The 22,762-nt window shown below is 48.7% G+C and overlaps 1 long non-coding RNA gene and 2 other non-coding genes across 3 annotated transcripts in view; 2 read left to right on the plus strand and 1 right to left on the minus strand.

Moving 5' to 3' along the window:
* Positions 1-22,762, minus strand: part of LOC144167279 (uncharacterized) — a 144,816-nt gene that overhangs the window by 70,946 nt on the left and 51,108 nt on the right. The window lies entirely within an intron of this gene.
* Positions 10,086-10,158, plus strand: Trnas-gcu (transfer RNA serine (anticodon GCU)). Its single transcript has one exon. It is a non-coding gene; the product is annotated as a tRNA-Ser (tRNA).
* Positions 10,550-10,622, plus strand: Trnas-gcu (transfer RNA serine (anticodon GCU)). The gene has a single exon. It is a non-coding gene; the product is annotated as a tRNA-Ser (tRNA).

A 22,762-nucleotide genomic window follows, 5' to 3' on the forward strand; every position in this document is an offset into this window, starting at 1 on the left:
GAGCGACCACCATTCGCTCTGCTGGCTCACGAACCTTAAGAATCCTACTGGCCATCTTGCACGATGGAGCCTAACGCTCCAGGAATTTGACATGACCATCATACACAAATCCGGCAAGCGGCATTCAGACGCAGACTGCTTTCAAGAGCTCCTGTTGGCCTGCCCCCCGCCGATGACGACGACAACGACGATGCCGCGCTAATCGGAGTTCTGTACGCACCCACATTTTCGGAGCAGCAGCGCGCGGATCCGGAACTACGACCGCTGTTTGATTTTTTGCAAGGTCACACTACCGTCGTGCCGAAAGCATTTGCCAGAGGACTGTCCTCATTCTGTCTGCGGAGCAACGTTCTCTATAAGAGAAATTTCGCGTCGAATGGGAGTGACTACCTGCTTGTCGTGCCCAACCTTCTCAGGAATGAAATCTTGCAGGCGTGTCACGACTAGCCTAGCGCCGGTCACTTCGGTTACACACGTACGCTGGCACGGATCAAGCAGAAGTACTACTGGCCGAAGCTATCGGCCACCGCACGGAAGTATGTACGAACTTGCCGGGATTGCCAGCGACAGAAAGCACCACCCGGCCGGCCAGCCGGACTTGTGCAGTTGGTTCAGGTTCCTAGAACGCCTTTTGAACAAGTTGGCATGGAATTGCTCGGCCCCTTTCCAACTTCCACAACTGGGAACAAATGTATAGTAGTCGCCACGAATTAGTTAACCAGGTATGTCGAAACTAAGGCACTTTCACGGGCTACAGCACTTGAGGTTGCGCAGTTTTTTCTAACAAGAATTGTGCTGCGGCATGGCGCACCCGCAGTGCTGATTACAGACCATGGACCAGCCTTCACGGCGCAACTGCTGCAAGAAGTGTTGAGATTGAGCGGCACGTCCCACCGAAAGGCCAGCGCGTACCACCCCCAGACCAACGGCTTAACAGAACGTCTGAACCGAACTATAGCCGACATGCTCAGTATGTACGCCGATGCGGAACACAAGACGTGGGATGCCGTTTTGCCTTATGTAACGTTCGCGTACAATACGGCCCAACAAGAGACAACGCAAATGACGCCATTTGCACTTGTCTACGGTAGGGAACCTTCCACAATGCTTGACGCCATGCTGCTACCCGATACCCACGACGACCAAGACGGCCCCCTTCACGAGTTTGTGCGTAGCGCCGAAGAAGCACGCGCGCTGGCACGCCAGCGAATACAACAGCACCAGCGTTGTGACGCCGCTCGCTACAATCTTCGCCACCGACATGCAACCTTCTCCCCCCTGAGGACCAGGTCGGGGTGTGGACCGTCAGGGGGGCTAGATGTTGTACAGTCCGTATGGTGCCGGGGGGGGAGCGGAGGGCGGGGGTCGCGCCCTTCTGTAACCTTGCTGCGAGGGGATCCTATAGACTGATCTTCTCTAGCTGAGGCGCAAGCGAACCTCGTCACCCAAATGCCGCGGGACGTGTTAGGCGCCGGTTAGGCGCCGGGGACTCTCGGAAAAGCTTATGCGGCGTTACTTTGGCCCGTACACGGTGTTACGACAGCTTAGCGGTGTTACCTATGAAGTCGCTCTAGCCAGCCCAAGCGCCCAAGGATGTTCCCGATCTCGCCCAGAAATTGTGCATGTGGTCGGCATGAAACAATACTTCTCGCGGTGATTACACAAGGCATCTAGCAGCGGACTACATTTCCCGCGCATAACCGTAGCATCGAGTCGATGCTTTTGAGGAGAGGGGGTAATGTCACGTGAGAGTCTGTGGGATGAGAGCATTATTAAGTAGGACGGACATGCTAATCCCCCGCGTGGGTACGTGCCGTGTGATGGGCACAGCAGAGGACGACGCAGGAGCGCGTTAGCTAGCTGCTCGGGTGCTCTGTTGTTGGTCGCCTTATTGCTAGTCACCAAGTGGTGCTCTCTGTATGTTTTCCCCGAATTATGCACCTCGCCTAATAAATACTTTGCCCCTGCGTCTTCGTGAAGACAACTTTCCTGCGTCCCTGTTAATATATATATATATGCTGTTCGGGTTTCTTTTTAAATGAGCGAGTTCAGCATCGAGCATAGTGAGGGATACGATAGCGTGTTGTCCCTTTTGTTACAATATTTACACTGTATATATCGTAGTAAATATTATAACAAATGGTACAACACGCTTTGCTATATATATATAAATATATATATATATATATATATATATATATTTATTTATTTAGTTATTTATATACTGGAAACAAACTCACACAGAGCGCGAAAAAATAAGCTAAGTAGAGACAGAGACAAACGAGAAAACATTAAAACTTTAAGAAATAAAAGTTTACTGACGTTTCAGGAAGAATAGTTCCTTTCTTCAGACTACAGAATTGGTTGCAGGGTTATAAATATACAGGAAATGTAGCAGGGGCGAGGTCAGGACAAGGGAAGGAAGAAATATTAAAAGGGGATCGTGGTTGGCGGGCAGCGAAAGAATGCCAGAAGTGGAAGAGGGGAACAAAAGATAACAAGAACCCTCAGTCACGCGGTACAAACATGAGAAAAAGAGCCAAACAAGAAAAGAAACAGAAAGAAAAAAAGAAAGAGAAATTAAACAAGGTAATTTCCTCTTTCCCCCGTGGCAACAGGGGTGAAAGAAGGGTCAAAACAAGAGGCGCCCATGCACGCATTTGACATCGCCAAAAAATCACAGTCACGCGGAACGAACATGCAAAAACAACAACTATAAAAAGGAGAAACAGAACGGGAAAAAGATTTTTACCCTTTGCCCTTTTCCCCTTGGCCAGACCCGCGACATACATGGAATAATATTTGCGTGGTTCTAAAGCTAACAGCACCCGGACTCCTCTCTAGAGGTAACACGCGAATCCTGGCAGGCTCACCACTTTTTGTTATGAATGTTGGGCCGGACCGCGTGGAGAGCAATGAGTCGGACTACTGTTCTTGAGCCAACTCACGCGTTATATTCACAAGGCAATCCAAACGGGCAGGTACGAAAGGGGGAGGACAATATTTACAAGAGTGGCGAGGAAGTGGTCCACTACAAACCGCTGGGGCTGGCACAGTGGATGGAGCAGAGACAGGCTGGTGACTTCGGCGAGTCGACGCGAGGAGGCAGTCTGTCCGTAGAGCCGACGAGATGTGTGTGCCGGGTGCCGTCGTGGTTGCATCTCGGGTGAGAAGACCCCTCAAAGTTTGCGCCATCACAGCGACTCCTTGGAAGCTGGGGTGGAGCCCGTCCGCAGCCAGGAAACGACGGGATGGGAGCGAGTCAAACTGATAGTTCACCTACGTCACTTTGGTTGGGCGATGACAGTAGCTGCTGGTGGTTTCGTTGGATCTCCGGGCTTCCCAATTAAGCCACTTTAAGAAGTGGTCATTTGGTCGGTCAAGCCGTCGGTTAGTGCGACGAGGCACCACACATGACACGACCAACTTCTGGAGCTCCGGTCGGGTTCAAAGGGTGTTGTTTACCGGTCGGCGAAAACGGCGAAGGGTCTCATCGCAGCCGTAAAGCTCCAGCTCGCTTGCACCGACGTGGAAAACAATAGATCTCACAGTTCTTGAGATGCTTGGAAGATCACTTTCTATCTCGAACGTGGCCGCTCCTCGGATGGTGACGAAAGCAGGGGCCACTGTGTCATACGGATTGAAGTGCTAATCGAGGTCACGAGTCTGTGAATTGCCAATCACTGCAGAGATAGGCAGATGTTTGGGGAAAGTCCGGGTGAGTTGCTCCTTCAAGGGTGTGCCGGGGGGCCGGTACTGAAACAACTGGCACGCTGACGATGCGGCCGAAGGCGTGGTGAACACAAAGTAAAAAACCTCGGTAACAGCAACAGCAACGTCTACAGCCTGTCATGAGCGGGTTACTGGCGGGAAGCCCTCTTATGCTACGTTCGAGTCACGCCCCGGGGGTTGAAAAGAAGGTCCCCTTCTCCCCGTGTAGTCAGAGTGGCGCTGGCTACCACCCTCAAGCGTCAGATGCACTTCTAGTAAATATAACTAGCCCAGAAAGTGAAGGAGAACACAGTCGCCCAGATAGCCGAATTGGTAAGGCATTCGACATGTAATCGAAAGGCGTGAGTTCGGTCCCCACTCTGGGCACGTGTTTTTCTTTCTTTCTTCTGTATATTTAAAAAACTAACGTTTAGTTAATTAACCGTAGTGAAAAAGAAAAGAGCCTAACCACACCCCTATGCCTCCTTTGGCATTGTAGACTGCCGACCTATCTTTCTGTATATATATATATATATATATATATTGAGAGACAAGGGCTAGGAACGGCGTTTACTGAGGCGTTCGAGCCGCAAGCACCGCAGAACACACGATGATGATGATCATGTCCGTAGAAGATGATGGAACAGTACCGCATGGCTGGTGCTGATGAGTATGTACAGATGAAGACGAGGTGCGGGAATTGTCCTCTGGAGTTCTCCACCTCCGGGAGTGTGGTCGCGAAGGCTCACACTAATTTCCCCCCCTCCGGCGGAAGTGGCCTCCGGGCCGCAAGTTATTGTGGGGAACGGCGCTGGAACAGTTTCAGTCGCGAGACGTGAACAATTTCCGTGCCACGACGGCGGCGATCTGGGGAAGGGCCCACTGGAGTGACGCGGTCATTCACCGGGGACGTTTCTTCGACGATTACGTAGGGGCCCATAAAGCGGTGCAGAAATTTTTCGCAAAGGCCAGGAATTCGAACAGGAGTCCAAAGAAGCACCTTTTCTCCCGGTTGAAAGCGAACAGGGCGATAGGAGGAGTCGTACCGAACTTTGCGGAGTTCCTGATGAGCTGCTGTGCGGGACCGAGCCAGCTGGCGGCAATGGGCGAGCCTTGAAATATACTGCTCGTGAAGTGGTGTATCAGGGGAAACCGGTGCAGAGAAGAAAGTTGGGTCGAATATTGAGGAAGGTGAGCGACCAAATACGAGAAAGAACGGAGAGAATCCAGTTGTTCGTTGTACTGCAGTATTGTAGGCAAAGGTGACGAATGGGAGGATTAGGTCCCAATTTCGATGGTCAGGGCTGATGTACATAGAAATCATGTCCGAGAGGGTTCTATGAAATCTGTCGGTTAATCCGTTCGTCTGGGGATGATAGCCAGAGGTTGTTTTGTGAACGGTGTCGGAAGCACGTAGAAGCTCTTGGAGTACGCTGGAGAGGAAAGTCTTGCCGCGATCGCTGAGGAGGACGCGTGGTGCTCCATGGCGCAAAATTATGTGACGCAAGACAAAGTCGGCCACTTCTATGGCTGTACCGGAGCGTATTGGTGCTGTTTCGGCGTACCGAGTCAGGTGGTCCACCGCCGTAACAATCCACCGGCATCCGGACTGTGTCCAAGGCAAAGGCCCGTACAAGTCAATCCCAATAGTGTCGAAGGGCGCAACTGGACAGGGCAGAGGCTGCAGCAAGCCGGCAGGTGTGGTTGTCAGTCGCTTACGGTGCTGACAAGAAGAGCAGGTTCCAACGTATTTAGCCACACTCGCCGAGAGGCCAGGCCAAAAGTAGCGACCACGAATGCGGTCGTACGTCTTTTCGAAGCCAAGATGCCCAGCGGTTGCTGCGTCGTGATACGCTTCCAAAATTGATTGGCGGAGAGAACGAGGGACGACTGGGACCCACTTGTGTCCATTAGGGTGATAATTGCGCCGGTAAAGCACGCTTTGGTGTAGCTGGAAATTTTGCAATTGACGGCGAGCACGGCTGTTTGGAGGTGGGACGCGGCCGGTCAACCGATCAATGATGGGGCCACAATAGGGGTCCGCACGTTGCAAAGATGGCAAATCAGAAAGTCCGACGACGCTTTCAGAGGTAATGGGTGCGAGAGAACACTTTGGAGGTGGGAGCTCCGGAACAACTGAAGACGAAGGGGAGGCCAATGGACACCGAGACAGGGCGTCGGCGTCAATGTGTTTCTTGCCTGACTTGTAGGTGACAGTAAAGTTATACTGCTGGAGCCGTAGCATCCAGCGGCCCAGGCGTCCAGACAAGTTTTTGAGTGAGGACAGCCAGCAAAGTGCATGATGGTCGGTCACCACTGTGAAGTGGCGACCGTGCAGGTATGGCCCAAACTTTTGTATAGCCCACACGACGGCAAGACACTCCTGCTCAGTTATGGTGTAATTTCTCTCAGCCGGTGTGAGTGAGCGGCTTCAGTAAGCAACAGGCCGCTCTTTAAGATGGGCATCGCTCTGAAGCACGACAGCACCTATTCCATGCCCACTTGCGTCGGTGTGAAGTATGATTGGCTTTCTATCGTCGAAATGACTGAGCACTGGTCCAGAAGTGAGAGCGGATTTAAGCGCTTCAAAAGCATGTTGGCACTCACTCGACCAGACGTAAGGTGTTCCCGCCTGTAGGAGTTGGTTCAGAGGGGATGCAATAGTAGCAAAGTTCCGGATGAACCGACGGAAATACGACGCTAGCCCCAGGAAACTCCGAAGCTCCTTAACTTGAAGCGGTCGGGGAAAGTGTAGCACTGCAGAGACTTTGTCAGGGTCGGGTCGTATGCCTTCTTTGCTGACAACGTGACCGAGCACTTTGATCGTTTTACTAGCAAAGCGGCATTTTTTCGAGTTCAGCTGAAGTCCGGCTTTGGAGAGGCACGTGAGGACTGCATCGAGACGCCTTAGATGGTCATGAAACGTCGACGAAAAGACAACGATGTCGTCAAGATAACAAAAGCAAATTTTCCATTTGAGTCCTCGAAGAACCGTATCCATCATCCGCTCAAAAGTGGCGGGAGCATTGCAGAGCCCGAACGGCATGACATTAAATTCATATAGACCGTCGGGAGTGGCAAACTCTGTCTTCTCCTTGTCGGAGTCATGCATGCGAATTTGCCAATAGCCTGAACGAAGGTCCAGGCTTGAAAAGTATTCGGCTCCTTGTAAGCAGTCTAGTGCGTCATCTATTCGCGGCATGGGATACACATCTTTGCGGGTAATTTTGTTTAAGCCCCGATAGTCCACGCAAAATCTCACGGAGCCGTCTTTTTTTTCTACCAATACAACTGGAGAGGACCATGGACTGAATGATGGCCGAATAACGTTGCGTTTGAGCATGTCTGCCACATTTTCCTCAATTATCTTTCTTTCCGAGGAAGAGACACGATACGGACGGCGGCGAACAATGGTGTCCCCATCCGTTTGAATTCGATGCGTGGCTGTTGTTGTTTGGGTGAAAGGCTTGGAATGGGAATCAAAGGAGCCCCGATGCTTGTTTAAAATTTCCAATACTGCGAGAGCCTCAGCTTGTGTAAGGTCGGAGCTGATAGTGTGGGCGAGAGAAGGCTGAGGAGAGGTTGGTTTCGGCAAAGGGCAGGGACGAGCTGCGGCGGAACTGCTGGGAAGAATGGTGATTTCGTTGTCGGACACAGAAGCGATTGTGCAGCCTTCCGGAAGTAGAACTGGGTCTGGTGTAGTGTTCTGTACAGGAATTAGTGCGCGGCCGCGGGAAAACCGGATGAGGCAGGTAGCAACGGCGATGCCTCGAGAAAGGAGACGGCCAGAAGGGATGGCTAGCATGTCACCGTTAATAGCTGTTCCAGCAGAAACCGACAGGACGCGCTCGTGGCGCGGAGGCACAACATAGTCGTCAGTCAACACGAGACGAAGGGAACAAGTTTCAGGGAGGGCAGAATGTTCTGTGTCCGTGAGGCTGATACTGGGCGAGCGGCAAGAAATTATCGCAGACGTCGACGACAGGAAGTCCCAGCCAAGAATAAGCAAGTAAGGGCACGGGGAAAGCACGGCACACTGGATGTGGTGACAAACTCCTTCAATAGAAACGCGAACTGTGCACTGTCCTGACGGTCGTATGGACGCCTTGTTTGCTCCATGCAATAGAGGGCCCTCGTATGGAGTTTTAACTTTTCGTAGTCTTTCACACAAATCAGAATGGATAATCGTGACACTTGCCCCAGTGTCTACCAACGCGTTAACCAAAATGCCTTCAACTGATACTGACAGTAAGTTTGACGGATGCTCTGGAGGAATTTGTGCCGTCCCAATCGATGCAGTTTTCCCCCAAAAAACTGCATGGTCTAGTTTTCCGAGTGGCGGTTATCATCGTGCCCAACGGGACGTAGGGGTGAAACCGAACGGCAGAACGGAGAGGGAGATCGGCGCCGAGACTCGCGGGTATTTCGAGGAACATCAGCAGAATCAGCAGGAGGCCGGAAACGACGTGTCGGAGACTGGTAGGCTTGTTGTCGGTAACTGAAGCGGGGGCTCATTTCATCGCGCTCGTAGAGGTCATAGCCACGTCGTTCATCCTGCTGACGCCGGCGGCAGACTCGGGCAATATGGCCCCGTATTCCACAGTAAAAACACACGGGACGATTTCCCGGCGGCTCTGGACGGGTCTGTCGCCATGTGGAGTAGTACGGTTGTGGCCCAGGAGTAGAAGGAAACGCAGAAACATATCCTGGGTGATGGTGAGGGCTGACCGGTGCCAGTGGGATGGGAGGGCGTCCAGCAACTTCGGAGTAGGACGCGGGCATGGCAAACGGAGCCAGAAGACCGGGTGGTGCCTGACTGGTCACCGGCGAGAGCTCTTCTTTAATGATTTCTCGCAGACCTGGCGTCTCAGCGGAGTAGGAGGAGTTGGGTGCACATGAGGGGACGTGGTTGTTGAGCTCTTCCCTGATTATGGCCCGTATAAGAGAACGAAGGTCTTCATCTACAAGCTGCCGAACTGGTGTTTCTGGCTGAATGCACGAAGACTGAAGGGCATCCAGGCGCTGGCAAGTGGCAGTCACAGCCGAAACGGTCGTAGGATTTTGAAGGGCCAGGGCAGTGAATGCAAACTGCTCGATACCCTTCAGAATGTGATGCACTCGATCAGCCTCGATCATGTCCTTGTCAACGCGGCGGCAGAGCGCAAGGACGTCTTCAATGTATGAAGTGTACGTTTCATTCGGACGTTGCACGCGGGCCGCAAGTTTTTTCTTCGCAGCTGCGGCACGTGCAGCCGGGGACCCGAAAATCAGGCGCAACTCTGAAGTGAAGCCGTCCCAATCAGTGATGGTACTTGCGTTGTTCAAATACCATGTTTCGGCTACCTCCGTGAGGGCAAAAGCGGCGTTTCGTAGCTTAAGCCTATCGTCCCAACCGTTGAACGTACTGACCGTTGCGAAGCTGTCTAGCCAGTCTTCAACATCTTCGTTCCGACGGCCTGCGAACTTCGGGGGATCGCGCTGCTGGCTCGTGACGAAGCACTGCACCGGAACGGGGGACGAAGCGTTGGCCGATTCCTGCGTCATGGGCATGGCCAGGCGTGCTAAACGGCGACCCGAGCGGAGCTCCAGGAGTGTGAACGGAGAGGTACACAGCGGGACCGAGACGCACCCTCCACCACTTGAGAGACAAGGGCTAGGAACGGCGTTTACTGAGGCGTTCGAGCCGCAAGCACCGCACAACACACGATGATGATGATCATGTCCGTAGAAGATGATGGAACAGTACCGCATGGCTGGTGCTGATGAGTATGTACAGATGAAGACGAGGTGCGGGAATTGTCCTCTGGAGTTCTCCACCTCCGGGAGTGTGGTCGCGAATGCTCACATTATATATATATAAATATATATATATATATATATATATATATATATATATATATATATATATATATATATATATATATATATATATATAGAAAATAAGGGAAAATAAGCGATAAGGGTTGGCAGTCAAGAAAACCTCGGAAAGCAATTTTTCACCACTTTCTTTTCGACTCAAAAAATTCTTCATCTCTTTCTATGACCCACCACAACCTCCCCTTTGCTTTCCGAGGTTTTCTTGACTGCCAACCCTTATTTTCTGTCTTATTCCACGGAGTCCCTCCTTTCCCATTTTCTGATTCGCTACATGCTTAGCGAGGACCTCTGTTCTGGCAGTCTTGGTGCCAAAGGGAGCTTAAGAGAGAACAACGCTGGTCGACCACTCTCGACATGTCGTAGACACTCGAGGCACGGCCCGGGGGTAAAAAGAAGGTCCCTTTCACCCCGAGTAGTCCGAGTGGCGCTGGCTACCACCCCAAGTGCAGGAGATAAAATACCTTAATATAAATACCCGAGAAAGTGCTGGAACAGCCCCGCCGGTAGCGTAGTGGTTATCGCACCAGACCGCTATTCTGGAGGTCGTGGGTTCGGATCCCACCCGGCGGGTATTTTTTCACCACTTTCTTTTCGACTAAAAAAATTCTTCATCTCTTTTTATGATCCACCACAACCTCCCCTTTGCTTTCCGAGGTTTCCTTGACTGGCAACCCTTATTTTCTGTCTTATTTCACAAAGCCCCTCATTTCCCATTTTCTGATTCGCTAGATGCTTAGCGAGGGCCTCTGTTCTGGCAGTCTTGGTGCCAAAGGGAGCTTAAGAGGGAACAACGCTGGTCGACCACTCTCGACATGTCGTAGACACTCGAGTCATGACCCGGGGGTTAAAAACAAGGTCCCCTTCACCCCGAGTAGTCCGAGTGGCGCTAGCTACCACCCCCAAGTGCAGGAGACAAAAATACCTTAACATAAATACCCCAGAAAGTGCTGGGGAAACAGCCCCGCCGGTAGCGTAGTGGTTATCGCACCAGACCGCTATTCTGGAGGTCGTGGGTTCGGATCCCACCCGGTGGGCACTTTTTCACCACTTTCTTTTCGACTCAAAAAATTCTTCATCTCTTTCTATGACCCACCACAACCTCCCCTTTGGTTTCCGAGGTTTTCTTGACTGGCAACCCTTATTTTCTGTCTTATTTCACGTAGCCCCCCCCCCCTCATTTCCCATTTTCTGATTCGCCATATATATATATATATATATATATATATATAACTCGTACGTGCTCCTGCGACCACGGCCTCGGAGCACCGACGCATCGCCTGCAGCCCAACCATGAGAGTGCGCCGCGCCAAGAGCCTGCCGCGCCCGCCCTCGGGAACAACAACGGCCACCGGAGCCTCAACCACAACCGAGCCACTGGAAAAGGCCAGCAGCGGATCCGCACTGCTATCGGACGCCCCAAAGCCAGCCTACAACCTCCGCAAGAAAGGGTCTTCTGCGCCGACAAAGTGACTAGGCTCCAAAAAACTCGGTAATGCAGCTTCCTACCCAGTATCAAAACAGTTCTTAAAATTAAGAAAGATTACTGAAAAACGCATACGTTCCCAAATGCACGTTTTCGCACTTTCACAGTATTTGTCTGCCGAGGTAGCTCCCATGGGTTTGAGGGTTAGACTGAGACCTCCAACTGCCGAACTGTCCCCTTCCAACAAAAAAAACTGGCAACAAGTACTACACAACGCATCCTTGCAATTAACGCAGATAATTCTAGATCACTACTAGACTATGTCCCATTCCCTCCGCCAGGAAGAGGCAATTCTCAGTAAGGATCTAAGCGAAAGAGAATCAGGCCTTCTACGCAGCTACGGATCCCAAAAGGCATCCGCTATAACCGAAACAAAAGTCCGTAAATTTTCCCGAGATAATATCCCTAGCAACGACAACATCCGCAACAATTAAGTTAGCCCCATTAGTAATGGCTGTCCATTATCTGAGAATGTACATGAAAATCGCCCCTTAAACGCGCCAAATACTAACCATTCACAAGCTCTCATTAGTGCCAGTACTAGCGACTCTGCCAACCCAACCCCAAATTGTTATTCCCCTTCTGTAACCTCTCCCCAGGCTACAGAAACTAACAAAAACCTGACCGGAAATGTGATGAACCTCTCTAGTATTACCCTGTCACCAGATCAGATGAGCGCCTTGTCAAAAGGTCTGAATTTTTGCCCGGCAACTGGTGGTTTCAACGAATTTCAACTTTTTAAGGACTTAGACAACTTCGCCAGAAATATGAGACTGCGAGAGTACTTCCATGACCGTCCTCCAACCGACAAAGCCCGAACCGCATTACCTAGCCATAAGCACTGGACCCCTTCAACGCAGCGCGATACATGCCTCGACATGTATATTAAAGCCGTTCATCCTGATGTACGGGCAGCCTACCAAAAGCAAATCCCTTTCCGCTGTAACATCACAAACAAGGAAAAGAAAGCCCTGGAGGAACTCGCAGGTTGCCCCGAAATAGTAATCAAACCGGCCGATAAAGGAGGCGCCATAGTGATCCTCGACAAAGCTGACTATGTCAACGAGGCTCAAAGACAACTATCAGAATCTGCGTTCTACAAAGTACTCCCTAGCGATCCCACTAATGATTATAAGCTAATTGTAACAGAAAACTCACTGAACATGTTCAAAATCAGGAAATAACTGAAACAACTGCTCGTTCTCTTATCCCCTTAAGCCCAGTATCTGTTAGTTTCTACCTTCTTCCTAAGATTCATAAAAATAACAACCCAGGTCGCCCCATTGTCTCTGGCATTAGTACTGTCACCGAGAACCTCTCGCGGTATGTCGACTCTCTCATTCGCGACATTCCCCCAGCTTTCCATCCTTCATTAAGGATACAAATGATTTTCTCGCAGATATCATGAAGATGGAAATTCCCAACAACTGTTTACTTGTTACCCTAGATGCCGTGTCGCTGTACACTAACATTCCGCATGCCGATTGGATCACCACTGTATCATGTGCGTATGAGGGGTCGGGGGGTGACAAACCTATCGATTCTCTCACCCTTGAAACTTTCCTTCACCTTATCCTTGAACTTAACAATTTTGAGTTTGATGGTGTCAATTACGTGCAAGTCAGCGGAACGTCAATGGGAACCAAAATCGGGCCCAACTATACGAACATCTTTATGGGATGTCTAGAGACAAACTTCCTCGCAACCCAAAGTTTGAAGCCATTGTACTACAAAAGGTATATAGATGATATATTTATGATTTGGCAGCACGGTGAAATGGAATTTCTTGCGTTTATTGAGGCTTTTAACCTTGCGCATCCTAACATCTCCCTCTCTCATTCCTAATCTACGCACAGCATAAATTTCCTGGATGTTACTGTCACAGTTTCTCAGGGTAGACTTCAGACTAATCTCTACAGGAAACCTACGGACACGAGCCAGTATTTGCACTTCCACAGCAGCCATGTCAGGCACTGCAAGACTGCAATACCTTACAGCCAATCTCACCGTTTTAGGCGAATCTGCACAAGCCAGGCGGATTTCGATTCTTACTGCAGAGAACTTAAAACCGCACTCTTAAATCAAAAATACCCAGGGCAGGTGATCGATGACGCGATTACACGAGCTAACCAGTTGAACCGGACCGAAATTCTCCGAAAAAAGCTCCAAAACCCAATCAACAAACAAACCTCGTTTTGACACATTCGGCCTCTTCTCCGAAAGTTGCTTCCATACTAAGGAAACATCACAATATCCTCGCTCAAAGTGAAGGCCTAAAGAGAATATTCCCCGAGCCACCACGTGTTGTTTATAGACGCAGAAAAAATTTGGGCGACGTTCTCACTAAATCCAGCATCAGCCGACCACAGACTACTGGTTGCATGCCCTGTAACAAACCACGGTGTAAGGTATGCCCACAAATGACCACCACACTGCGCGCCGCCAGCACAGCTTCAGACTATTATGTTAATGTAAAAGGGAACTTTAACTGTGATTCCGTCAACGTCGTATACCTGTTGGAATGCACCCTCTGCGGCAAACAATACATTGGCCAGACTGAAACCCCCTTTCGTTTGAGGTTTAACAATCACCGCTCCCATGCAAAAAATTCACAGCATATCCACGGGGTGAATGATGATGAGTGGGCGAAGCTCCTGTTGGGAAATCATCGGTAAAACCGTGACTCTTCAGTGAAAGTTCGCCCACTACATCTGTGTCCGAACGTAACGTCTAGAAAGTCTCGCTTAAACCGCGCGTCGGCACCTTGGGGCTGAGCTCGCCTGATGCGTTTTGCAGACGCCTCACGAGCTCTCACTGCATCGGGGTCTGCCTGCCGATACGCGCGCTTTCTCGCCGCTTCCCGTTCTCTGACGTTTTGGAGATCCTCTTCGCGCCGCAGCCGTGCCGTTTCGCGTACGGCAGGGTCCTCGCGCCATTGCCGTGACGCTTGGGCCTCTCGTTCTCGAACGCTGCGATCTTGGCAGCGTCGTCGCGCAGCCAGACGACACGCTTCTGCCTCCCGCTCTCGTACGGCAGGATCTTGGCGGCGGGGTCGCGCAGCTTCACGGAGCGCTTCTGCCTCGCGGGCTCGCACATCTGCAGCCTTATCCATCGGGCGACTCCGAGCGCGCGCCAACAGCGAACGGATTTTATTACAACGCTCCCCACCATCTAGTAAACAATCGAAGAACTAAACTAGAGGTAGCCACGCCATCTAGTAAACAATCCAAGCGCATCTTTTCATCATATACAAGTACCGCCATCTAGTAAACAATCCAAGAACTAAACTAGAGGTGGCTACATACATACGTCGAGGATGAACAGACCCACGCATTAAGGAGCTTCGCCCCTAAAACCTACCCTTCTTTGCCTCTATCAAAGCATGTTAACACTCCTGGTCATTCTTTTGAAAAACTGAAGGCCACAATTCTTGAATCTAGTTTTAAAACGCATCACGACCGCGAGGTTCGTGAGTCTTACCTTAACTATAAGTTTAAATCAGCGTCGTTTGGCATAAATGAAAGTTATGGGAAATTAACCTGTCTTTCCTCCGATTAAAATTTCGGCTGCATTCCTCAGGCTAGTGTTATGCCTGTTCATTTCTTTCCCTCAATAATATTCTCCCATTAGTTGGCGAGCTCCCGTAGTTGGGTATAGTTTCGTGCTAGCACGAAGTTTTTTAGCACAATGGCTTCACTGAACCAAATTTGATGAACAAGTCTGGACATTGTGTTCTGGGTAGAAGGCTGCAGTACCATTTTTAGCCTTGAAATTCTCACCTTGTAATTAATTTGTGAACGCGAGCGTGTGTGATTGTTTTCGTGTCCTCTTTTTTGTATTGTTGTTCTCTAATATTTCTTGCTGACCGCCTCGGCATTCCCTGAACTGGCACCATGCGCCGGGCAGATGAATACCACTTGCTGCCGCGTCATACGCGTGCACCTGCCTGTTTTCTTACTTTTCATGACTTGTTTTGACCTTGTCTTTTTTTCCCTATCAATGTACACTCATTTCGAGTCGAAACTACCTGTGCTACTGCTTTTTGGCGTGACCCCTGCCTCCCCCAACAGAAGCGACGTGTCTCACGTTTCAATGACCTTACCAGGATTCTTAGAACGGGTGTGTATGGGCAGATGTTCATCCTTTGTGTGCATTTGCATATCTTCGTTTCCTTGTTCCGCGTGACTAATCTTTTTGCCCATGTCAAAAACGTGGATGGGCATATCTTGTTTTGGCCCCTCTTTCACCCCGTTGCAACGAGGGAGGGGAAAATTAGCTGGTTATTTTATATTTTATTTTTTTATTATTTTTTTCGCTTTTTGTATACCAATGTACACTTTCCTGTCGAAACTGCCTGTCCTGCTGCTTCTGGGCGCGACCCCTGCCTCCCACGAACAGAAGCCACGTGTCTCTTGTTTGAATGACCTTACTTGGATTCGTAGAACGGGTGTGAATGGGCGGATGTTCGCCCTTTGTGTGCATATCTTCGTTGGAACATCTTCGTTCCGCGTGACTAATCTTTTTGCACATGTCAAACACGGGCATGGGCATATCTTGTTTTGACCCCTCTTTCACCCCCGTTGCTACGGGGGATGAAAATTACCTTGTTATTTATTATTAGTTTTTTTATTATTTTTTTTTCTCTGTTTGGTTCTTCTCTCTCTCTTTTTTTCCAAGTTCGTACCGCGTGACTGTGTGTTCTTATTATCCTTTTTATAATTTATTTTCCCGTTCTCTCTTCCTTCTTTTGCTACCCACCAACCATAATCCATTTGTACACACTCTCCCTCCTCTTACATTGCCCTCGCCCTTGCTACGTTTTCTGTATATATATAGCTCTGAAACGAACTTATTTTGTACTCTGAAGAAAGGGAGTCCTCTCCCAGAAACGTCAGTAAACGTATTTTTATTTTCTACGTCTTTCTCGTTTGTCTCTCTCTCTACTAACGTTATTTTTTTCGCGCTCTGTGTGAGTTTTTATCTTTTCAGACTATATATATATATATATATATATATATATATATATATATATATATAGCAGGATAATATGGTTAGGAAATGCGGGGCTCGTTAGGAAATACAGAAAGAAACGCCGGCAGTCTACAACGCCAAAGAAGGCATAGGGGAATGGCTGGACTACTTTTTACCGTTAGTGAAATTACATTTTTTTATATTAATTGAAGCGAGAAAGAAAGAAAAACACGCGCCCAGAGTGGGGACCGAATCGAAAGGCGTGGGTTCGGTCCCCACTCTGGGCGCGTGTTTTTCTTTCTTTCTCGCTTCAATTAATATAAAAAAATGTAATTTCACTAACGGTAAAAAATAGTCCAGCCATTCCCCTATGCCTTCTTTGGCGTTGTAGACTGCCGGCATTTCTTTCTGTGTATACATACATATATATATATATATATATATATATATATATATATATATATATATATACACAAAGTAGAAGTACGCTCTTCGGAGACTTTATTTCCAACGTTTCGATTTATTTCCAACGTTTCCAATATATATATATATACAGTCGAACACGGATATATCGAACACGGGTATATCGAATTATTGTCTATATCGAATCATAAATTATCCCCTTGAAAATTCTGTGTAAAAGTATAGGAATTCGTACGTTTATATCGAACCGTATTTTTCCCGACATTGGATATATCGAACGCCGCGCGAGCTGGAAGGTGCTATTCGGCGGTCACTGCACCCCCGATTGAGGTTGAGGAGGATGTGGAGGAATGCGCGGGCATGACGAAGACTGGCTCACGGTACTAATTCCCCCTACCGGAACGAATTTGCGCTTGCCCAGTCGGGCCCCGCTACCGGCCACCGTAGGGTTAGCGGAAGGAGCACGGTATGCTAAATCTCTCTAGGCACACAAGCCCAAACGCAAATGTGACAGTGTGAGGCAGGGATGCTCCGACTTTCTATTTTTTTTTGCGGCTGCGTACGTTCATCAGCTTGCCGAAAAAGTTTTTTTTTCTCTCTATCTGGGTCTGTCTTCCCCTGATGTCGTCTCGGGAAAGGGATGAGGGAACGAAGGCGCTGGCGGCCTCCTCCTTCTTTTGCATTTTGCTGCTGTTGCTGCTGTTTGGCCAGTTGTCCTGCACCTTTCGGAGATCACTTTTTCTCTCGGAGATGACCATCGCGAGCGCTATGTTGGAGTCCATTCAGAGAGCCTTGGAATTGTTACCTTCAAAGTTCTTGTGGTACGTGCGCGCTGTTCTTCTTTTGCGTGCATGTTGTGCGAAGGCGCAGCGTACTGCTGGAATTTTCTAGTTGTGTAGCCTCGAGAAGATCGAGACCAGCGTCTTTAATTTCATCTCCTGGACGAAGAAGCAGACCAAGATCAGCGATTTTTTCTTTCATGGAAATAAAGCGTCCTGTTGCGTCGTGAGTGCGGAATTAGTTGTCATTCTTGAATGCGACGATCAGTAAGTGATCGCCCGCCATAGGTGAGGTCTCAGAGCCCATATTTTTTATATCGAATTTTTCATATATCCATCATGTAACTTTACTCTGATGAAGGCAAGTCCCGTTGCCGCTACGTAAGTAAACATTGTTTGTTATTGTTCTTGCTGTGTATCCGACTCTTTACTTATACTATATGTTGTGACTTCCTCTTCGTCACCCCTTGCAGCAGACGACGCTAACCATCATCATTTCATTACGCTTCACGAGCTGCCGCATGCTCATGTGGCTGCGCCGGCTCGCGCCCGCTTCTTCTTCTAGTTTTCCATAAAAAGCCTCATACTATCACGACGTGTCGCTCCCCTTCCTGAGCATCGCGCCGCAGCTGGAGGACCCAGAGGTCCAACACTATATAGATATATATATATATATATATATATATATATATATATATATATATATATATATATATATATATATATATATATGACATATATATATATATATATATATATGACGCAGTCGTCATATATATATATATATATATGACGACTGCAACCTTGCTATATATATATATATATTATATATATATATATAAGGTAAGTGGAGACAGAGACATACGGGCAAGACATTACAAAACATAAAAGTTTACTGACGTTTCAGGAAGAGAACTTCCTTTCTTAAGAGTTCCATTCTTCTTCTCAAACATAATGTCCAGACTTGCTGGTCAAATTTTGTTTAGTGAAGCCACTGCGCTAAAAAACGCGGTGCTAGCACGAAACTATAACCATCTACAGGGAGCCGCCAACTGATGGGAGAATATTATCGAGGGAAAGAAATGAACAGGCATAACGCTATCCTGAGAAATGCAGCCGAATGTTTAATAGAACGAAAGACACATCAATTACCCAAAACTTTCATTTATGCCAAATGACGATGACTTAAGCTTATAGATGAGGTCGGACCCACGAACCTCGCGATTGTGATGCGTTTTAAAACCAGATGCAAGAATTTTGGCCTTCAGATGTTCAAAACAATGACCAGCAGTGCTAACATGCTTTGATAGAGGCAATGAAGGGCAGGTTTTTGCATGAGAGCGCTGATTGTTAAACCTCAAACGAAGGTGTGTTTCAGTCTAACCGATGTATTGTTTGCCGCAAAGGGTGCCGTCAAGCAGGTATACGACGTTGGCGGAAGCACAGTTTATGTTTCCCTTTACATTAACATAATAGTTTGAAACTGTGCTGGCGGCGCGCTGTGTGGTGGCCATTTGTGGGCATATCATACACCGTGGTTTCTTACAGGTCTTGCAACCAGTAGTCTGCGGTCAGCTGATGCTGGATTTGGTGTGAACGTCGCCCAAATTTTTGCTGCGTCTATACACGACGCGTGGCCGCTCGAGAAATATTCTTTTTAGGCGCTAACTTTGATCAAGGATATTGCGATGTATCCTTAGTACGGATGCAACTTTCGGAGAAGGGGACGAATGGGTGCGGTGCGAATGGGTGCGAATTTCGGTGCGGTTCAACTGGTTCGCTCGTGTAATCACGTGGTCGATCACCTGCTCTGGGTATTTTTGATTCGGGAGCGTGGTTTAGTTCTCTGCAGTTGGAATCGAAATCCGCTTGGGTTTTGCAGATTCGCTTAAAACAGTGACATTGGCTATAAGGTATTGTAGTGTTGCAGTTCCTGACAAGGCTGCTGTCGAAGTGCAAATACTGACGCGTGTCTGTAGGTTTCCTGTAGAGATTATTCTGAAGCCTGCCCTGAGAAACTGTGACTGTAACATCCAGGAAACTTATGTTGTGCGTAGAGTAGGAGTGAGAGAGGGAGATAGTAGGTTGCGCAATGTTAAAAGCCTCAATAAACCTAATAATTACCATTTCACCGTGCTGCCATATCATTAATATATCATCTGTATACCTTTAGCAGTACAGTAGCTACAAATTTTTGTTGCGAGGAAGTTTGTCTCTAGACATCCCATAAAGATGTTCGCGTAGTTGGGCCCGATTTTGGTTCCCATTGACGGTCCGCTGACTTGCACGTAATTGACACCATCAAACTCGAAATCGTTAAGCTGAAGAATAAGGTGATCGAAAGTTTCAGGGGTGAGAGAATCGATAGGTTTGTCACCCGCCGACCACTCATACGCACATAATACAAAGGTGATTCCATCCGCACGCGAAATGTTAGTGTATCGCGACACGACATCCAGGGTAACAAGTAAACAATTGTTAGAAATTTCCATCTTCATGATATCTGAGAGAAAATCATTTGTATCCGTAATGAAGGATGGAAAGCTGGGGGTACGTCGCGAATGAGAGAGTCGACATAGCGCGAGAGGTTTTCGGTGACAGTACCAATGCCAGAGACAATGGGGCGACCTGGGTTGTTATTTTTATGAGTCTTAGGAAGAAGGTAGAATCTACCGGCTACTGGGCTTAAGGGGATAAGAGAACGAGCAGTTGTTTCAGTTATTTCCTAATTTTGAACAAGCACAGTGAGTTTTTCTTTGACAATTAGCTTATAATCATTAGTGGGATCGCTAGGAAGTACTTTGTAGAACGCAGATTCTGATAGTTGTCTATGAGCCTCGTTGACATAGACAGCTTTGTCGAGGATCGCGATGGCGCCTCCTTTATCGGCCGGTTTGATTACAATTTAGGGGCAGCGTGCGAGTTCCTCCACGGCTTTCTTTTCTTTGTAATGTTACGGCGGAAAGAGATTTGGTTTTTGTACGCTGCTTGTACATCGCTATGAACGTCTTAGATGTACATGTCTAGGCATGTATCGCGCTGCGTGGGAGGGGTCTAGTGCTTATGGCTAGGTAATGCAGTTCGGCCTTCGTCGGTTGAAAGACGGTCATGGAAGTACTCACGCAGTCCCCTATTCCTGGCGAAATTATATAAGCCCTTAAAAAGTTGAAATTCATCGAAACCGCCAGTTGCCTAGCAAAAGTTCATACCTTTTGACAGGGCGCTCATCTGAACTCGTGACATGGTAATGTTCATCACATTTTCAGTGAGATTGTTGTTAGCTTTGATAGCCTGGGGAGAGTTGACAAACGGAAGATAAAAATTCGGGTTTGCGGTGGAAGACTGATTAGAACCGGGGCTAATCTGAGCTGGTGAGTGGTCAGTATTTGGCACGTTAATTGCGTTAAAGGGGTGATTTTCATGTGCGTTTTTTGATAATGGACAGCCATTAGTAGTGGGGCTAACTTTATTCTTACGGGTGTAGTCATAGCTAGGAATATTTTCTCGGAAAAATTTACGGACTCTTGTTTCGGATATAGCGGATGCCTTTTTGGATTCGTAGCTGCGTAGAAGGCCTGATTCTCTTTCGCTTAGCTCCTTACTAAGACTTTCCTCTTTATGGCGGAAGGAATGGGACATAGACTCGTAGTGATCTAGAAATATCTGCGTTAATTGCAAGGATGCGTTGTCTAGTACTTGTTGCCACTTTTTCTTGTTGGAAGGGGGCAGTTCAGCAGTTGCAGGTCTCAGCTTAACCCTCAAACCCATGGCAGCTACCTCGGCAGAAAAATACTGTGAAAGTGCGGGAACGTGCATTTGGGAACGTATGCGTTTATAGTAATCTTTCTTAATTTTAAGAACTGTTTTGATACTTGGTAGGAAGCTGCATTACCGGGTTTTCCGAGTCCTAGTCAGTTTGTCGGCGCAGACGACACTTTCTTTCGCACGCTTACTCATTCACTCCATACCTACTTGCTCTAACACAGTTTTTCTGCTTGTCGGTACTAATGACCTGAGCTCTTCTTCTGGTGAACGTGCTTTTTGTAACTACCGCTCGCTGACTGACCTTATTCTTCAATCTCGGCCTAACATCTCTACCATCTACGCCAGCTTGATTGATTCTTTTCGCTCCGCTAACCGCCACCGTGACTACCGCAGCTCCCGCTTTGCCATTGGCTGCAACGAAAAAGCACGACGCTTTAACTCTCTTCTGCGCGAATTCGGCCGCCACTCTCGCTATGTCCGCTTCATTGAACACGGCTTCCAGCATCTCCCCGCCCCCCGAGTCCTTGCTGCTGATGGTCTGCACCCCAGCTTCGAGGGTGTTGCTGTACTTGCTAGCCACATCCGCGAGCTTTGCTTCACGCAAAAGCGCTGCAACCCTCCTGGGTGGCGCGAGGTCGCATGCACCGCCACCCAAGCTCGCGCAGGGGCCTCATACGACCATGACTTCCCACCGCTGCCTCTGCTCCCCTCCAGCCCAACCCCCTCCACGACGTCCCCGGACACACGGTCCAACCGGCCAGCCCCGTTTGCCGCCGTGACCACCGTGGCCACGGACCTTCCGCTGAGCGCCAGGGACCCACACCCAGAGTCCCCGGACGTCCGCCGCAGCCTGCAACCCGTACGTGCTCCTGCGACCACGGCCTCGGAGCACCGACGCATCGCCTGCAGCCCATCCCCGAGAGTGCGCCCCGCCAAGAGCCTGCCGCGCCCGCCCTCAGGAACAACGGCCACCGAAGCCTCAACCACAACCGAGCCACTGGAAAACGCCAGCAGCGGATCCGCACTGCTATCGGACGCCCAAAGTCAGCCTAAAACCTTCGCAAGAAAGTGTCTTCTGCGCCGACTAAGTGACTAAGCTCCAAAAAACCCGGTAATGCAGCTTCCTACCCAGTATCAAAACAGTTCTTAAAATTAAGAAAGATTACTGAAAAACGCATACGTTCCCAAATGCACGTTTCCGCACTTTCACAGTATTTGTCTGCCGAGGTAGCTCCCATGGGTTTGAGGGTTAGACTGAGACCTGCAACTGCCGAACTGTCCCCTTCCAACAAAAAAAAGTGGCAACAAGTACTAGACAACGCATCCTTGCAATTAACGCAGATAATTCTAGATCACTACGAGACTATGTCCCATTCCCTCCGCCAGCAAGAGGAAATTCTTAGTAGGGATCTAAGCGAAAGAGAATCAGGCCTTCTACGCACCTACGAATCCAAAAAGGCATCCGCTATATCCGAAAAAAAGTCCGTAAATTTTCCCGAGATAATATCCCTAGCAATGACAAGATCCGCAAGAATAAAGTTAGCCCCATTACTAATGGCCATCCATTATCTGGGAATGCACATGAAAATCGCCCCTTAAACGCGCCAAATACTAACCATTCACAAGCTCTCATTAGTGCCAGTACTAGCGAGTCTGCCAACGCAAACCCAAATTTTTATTCCCCTTCTGTAACCTCTCCCCAGGCTACTGAAACTAACGAAAATCTCACCGGAAATGTGATGAACCTCTCTAG

The sequence above is a fragment of the Haemaphysalis longicornis genome, unplaced genomic scaffold (assembly GCF_048455015.1).
Source record: "Haemaphysalis longicornis isolate Haplotype H1 unplaced genomic scaffold, Haemaphysalis longicornis Haplotype H1 scaffold_2, whole genome shotgun sequence".
Lineage (NCBI taxonomy): Eukaryota > Metazoa > Arthropoda > Arachnida > Ixodida > Ixodidae > Haemaphysalis > Haemaphysalis longicornis.